At 38.5% G+C, this 4,911-nt stretch overlaps 1 protein-coding gene across 3 annotated transcripts in view; it reads right to left on the minus strand.

Annotated features, from left to right (window-relative positions):
* The window catches only part of NRIP1 (nuclear receptor interacting protein 1), a 93,580-nt gene that overhangs the window by 41,033 nt on the left and 47,636 nt on the right, over positions 1 to 4,911 (minus strand). The gene's annotated exons all lie outside the window — the stretch shown is intronic.

Genomic DNA, 4,911 nt, shown 5'->3' on the forward strand with positions numbered 1-4,911 from the left:
GGGGGGAGAAAGAGAGAAACAACTCAAATTAAACCCCACCCCCCAATATGTGTTTTGTCATTTACATCTGAAAGCCTTTAAATAACAGAAGGAAATGTTAATGTTACATTTTTGACTAGGGCAGCAAGTAGACATATTGTTTTCTTTACCAGTCCTCTTTGATGCAGTAACTACACAACCATAAAGAACATTCTCAGTAGTGCCCTAGCAAAATGTTTCCTTCTTTATTAATATTAAAAAAAATGAAAACCTGATAAAAATATATTGAACATTTTGTGTCTCCTGTTGGAAGGACAGCGATCTGTGGCTATGAATACAAGTCATGTGGAGCAGAACATGCTATCCACTCAAGCTCTCCTCCATCACGGAGATCTTCACAGAATCATAGAAGTAGGGTTGGAAGGGACCTTGCAGATCTTCAGGTCCGACCCCCTGCCTGGGCAGAAAGAAAACTGGGCTCAAATGACCCCAGCCAGGTAGGCATCAAGCCGCTTCTTAAAGACCCCCAGGGTAGGAGCCAGCACCACTTCCCTTGGAAGCACCACTTCCCTCTTACAGTAAGCCCCTCCAGAAGATGGGGTTGCTTAGCAGGTTATCTAGCTAGCTGTCTGAATTTTCTCTTTCTCAGCTCAAAAAGACAGTAAAAAACCTGAAGTTGGCCAATACAAAGTTTAAAAAAGATAAAGTTGGGGGTTGGAATATGGAGAAAAAAGAGATGGGGGGGGGGGGGGGGAGCCAAGAGACAGGTTGCTGCAGGGCATCAACCTTTGCAAGAGAAAACCTGTATGTGTGCACATACACTGGACTGTAGACAAACACAAAATCCAAGAAAAATGTCTAATATCAAGGGGTCTCCAAAACTTACATAATGCACTAGCTTAAAAACCAAAAAAAGGTATTTTAATTGAATCTGCCACTTTTTATTACAGCTGTACTCTCTTCAGTTCCTACCCCTTTCTCCCAAATACTTCTTTATTTTTTTTGCAATCATTCTGAGTAGTGGGGGTACTCATCTAACCCTAGACTTTTGAACAGAATGCATGTATGATTATTAAAAATACACTACTTCCCTAAAAATAATGATTCAGCCACATTAATTAATTTACTAATCTTTCAGGAACCTTTTATACAGTTCTCTGTAGCCACCTAGTAGCACAATGGTAAAAGGATAATAAAGTTCTGGCTTTCATCACTTAGAGAAAAGAGTACATAATATTATTTTGCATCTATAAATGAATGCAAAATGTTCATTTAGCAGCAGTTAAAATATTGATCCTTCTCAAGTTTTAGATTTCCTTTAGACTAGCACAAGGAAACTGCAGAGCACTGCAAGAGTTAACGTGTTTAGAATTCAGTTTCCATCATACTTGGGTGACTATCTCTTTAAATAATTTAAATCCTCTCCATCAACTACAAAGCTGTTTTGAAGCCATTTAGCTTTGTTCTTTACATGTGTTCTAATTAAGAAATGACCTTGTCATCACACACACCAGAAATCCTGGATTATTTCCTACAGCAAAAATCCACGAAGCCAAAAAAAGAGAGAGAAAGAGAGAGAAAAGGAGAGAGAGAGAGGGAGAGGGCAGGAGAGAGAAAGAAAAAGAAAAAAGCCCCCACACTTCTTCCTTCAGTGAGGAACTGAGGAAGTTGTTGGTTGGCTGAATGCTGAAGCAGTTTCACCGCATAATTTTTTTTGTTGTTGAATGTCACAGGGCGGGTTAGTGTGACCTTGAGCTGCATCAGCAGCACAGCAAGGGTCGAGATGCCTGCAGGCGCCCTTGTACTGGATTTGCAAGACAAAAACCTTCAAACTGGCTGAAGGACATCTTAAATCTCTTCAAAGGTTTTCCGAACTAATCTGGGCTGCTCTTAGCCGGATCTGTGCCAGTGTGAGAGGCAAAATTAAAAACAAGGTCTTTGACAGGAGGTTGTCTCCTCTTAACCCTTCTCATGCAAAAGGCAGCATATCAGAGGCATTCGGAAAGAACAGTTTAATAGCAACAGAGATGCCTGGAGTTCAACCAGCAGTACTCTTTCATAACAAAATTATGTAAGCAAGCCTCTCCTAAGCATGGCACTGTTATTAATTAGTGAATATTCAGCAAATTTCAATACCTCCCTCCTTCCCCAGAAAGCAAAAACTACATATACACACCAATTTATAAGTCTGTAATTTTCCAGGTGGTCTTACATTTACTACACTAACTTCCTCAGGCTCTTTCAGCCTAGTGCCCAGAATTCAAGTTGAAGCAAAATGTGCATCTTTCAGTTTCAGGGGTGTTGGTTGTAGCCTAAGGACACAGGCAGACAAGGTTTTTTGGGTAAATCCGATACCATGTATTAGACCAACTACAGTAGCTGGAAAAATTCTTCTTTGCAAGTGTTCGGGTTGTACCTGAAATATCTTTTAGTTGGTCTAATAATAAATAAGTAAATTAATAAATATTTCAGTTGCTCTAATAAAAAATATCAGATTTACTCAAAGAACCTTGTCTTTCAGTTTCGGGCCTTACTGCAATCTGTGGAAGAGAAAGGTAACGCAAGCAGACCAAGGAGATTATTTTTCTGGGTATCAAAGAGGAAAGGGAGGAAAGCACAACATATTCTTCCTCACCTTAACCTATCTTCTCAAGTACTTGATATATTTGATTAAGGACGGGGGGGGGGGGGGGGGAAATACTTATTCAAAGATACATGAACAGATGGGGAGGCATTTAAGACGACATCTAGATATAACAAGTCCAGTAAGGATGAGAGGTTTATATCTGTGGTGTACACGCATTCTGCCACCAAGCCGACCCCTCAGTTCCACCAGGTCAACTGGCTGATGGCTCCTTCAGTTATTCAGTGAAAAGGGTGTAAAATAAACCTGAGCTAATCCATGAAAGGGCACCCCAAGAACACAAGGTCACTCTGTGAAACCCCAGACTTAACAAATAAATTTGGCAGTATCATTTAAAAACATCTCTTAACACACTGACTAAACAGAAGCTTATTACTGAGAAAAAAGTTTATGGCCAGAACCCTCTGAAACCAATTTGCTTTAGTTCCAGCAAGAGAAGAATTTCATATGTAAGATTGGCTTTTTTTTTCCTTTACTACAAGGGGGAAACTACCTAGGATTTCAGTACCTCTAAGAATTGGAGAACACTTCCCAAAAAACCAGAAATATCACAGCATGACCATGTCCCCTACTTCTCCTTATCAAGATCAACCTTTTCAAGCATAACAGACAATTGATATCCATTAGTAAAAATGAGTTGAAAGTGAGTAACTTGGTTATAAAGGATGTATTTGGTAGCTGTGTTGGTCTGAGACAAAAAGAACTGCAAAACTCTAGAACTGTTGGTTCAGTTTTTTTGTGATTTCTTAGTTGGTCTAACAAACGGTATCATCTCTGAACCAAGAGTTCTAGAGTTTTGCATAACGTGGTTAAAGCATTTGTGTCAGACACTGGTCGTGGTCAAGTATAGGACACACCATGGGGCCATGCCAGAGGCAGGAGCCAGATAGCAAAATGAAAGTTACAACTTTATTCTGAAGATGCAGCAGTCCAGTGAGAGTTTTCTGAATTATACTCTTTGGGGCTTCACAGAAAAGGCAGAATATCCACTCATAGAGCATCCACAGACAGATGCATACCCACGTCCATAGCTAGCACAACAATCAAATGCTCAGAATGCAGCCACCCCAACATCACAAAAATAACAGGCCAGACTATCTGTCACTTTTGGCTACCTGTTAAAACTGTCTTTGAGGCTGAAATCTGTCATCATTGGCCTCTATGCAGAAACACCTTGTTGAGAGAGGTAAGATTATCCACTTGGCTATTTCACCCTTACAACATTAGTCAAGATTCATTTGCATCATCTGCACAAATGTTAAAGTTCTCCATGCAATTTTAACTGTGGCTTGCTCTAAATATTAAGTCCAAAATTTTACACATCCTCTCTCAATCTAGCCAAAAGGGGGAAAGACACTGGAACTCCCATCACAATATGGCACACTTTCAGCTGGCCCCTAATAACTAAACCTACTTAACAAGTGTTATGTGCAGAAGATCCCCTCTGAGAACAAGTGCAGATATTCTCTTTTAATATAATTCTTCTCAACAAGCAACAACTGAAAAACTGTACTATGACTGTTTCATAAGATGCTTTCAAACTGTTCATGGTCCTGCCAATCTAGCACTGCATATCATTTTTCTAGTTTTGATACCAGTATATCATGATTTTCATTATTAAATCTTCTTTAACCTGGTTTTAAAATCAATCAGTCATATTAGGGTGAGAATCTGTCAAGAGCTGTTTTTTTTTTCTTTTTTTGTCTGCTTTATAAATCTGGTAAGAATCTAGTAGATATATTTATCAGCCTTTTAATTTATGAGAGTGCAGATAATAGAAATGTCAATGAAGACCAAATACCACAAAAAAGGAAAAACTGAAATAAGAGACAGAACATTTTAGTGTGCATAAAACGCATTAACCTTTTTATACTAACCAAAAAAGCAACAACAAAACTTCAAAACCTACTGCTGGCTATTATTACATACACATCACTAAGTATCTATAAAAGCTACCTCTATGGTAGATCATATGAAAATAAAATATACAATGTTAGTTACCTCAATTTCTTCAATGGTTTGACTATTTCTATTAGAAGGAGAGTTCCACTAAATAACAGAAATTTTAAGACTCCAACTGTGGTCCATTAGAGAAAGAAGAGAGATTATTTTAATAGAACATATCAACATTTGCACTTCAGTGTGACCGTTCTTTAAACAATTCATTTTTTTTATTATGAAGTTTCGTGGTTAACTTCTGAGTTACTTCTAAGTTACTTTTACAGTCTGTAGTCCTTTTCCCCAGTTTTTTGGGGGTTTTTTTTTGGGGGGGGGAGGTTGAATGGGGG

The sequence above is a fragment of the Alligator sinensis genome, unplaced genomic scaffold (genome assembly GCF_000455745.1).
Source record: "Alligator sinensis unplaced genomic scaffold, ASM45574v1 scaffold486_1, whole genome shotgun sequence".
NCBI lineage: Eukaryota > Metazoa > Chordata > Crocodylia > Alligatoridae > Alligator > Alligator sinensis.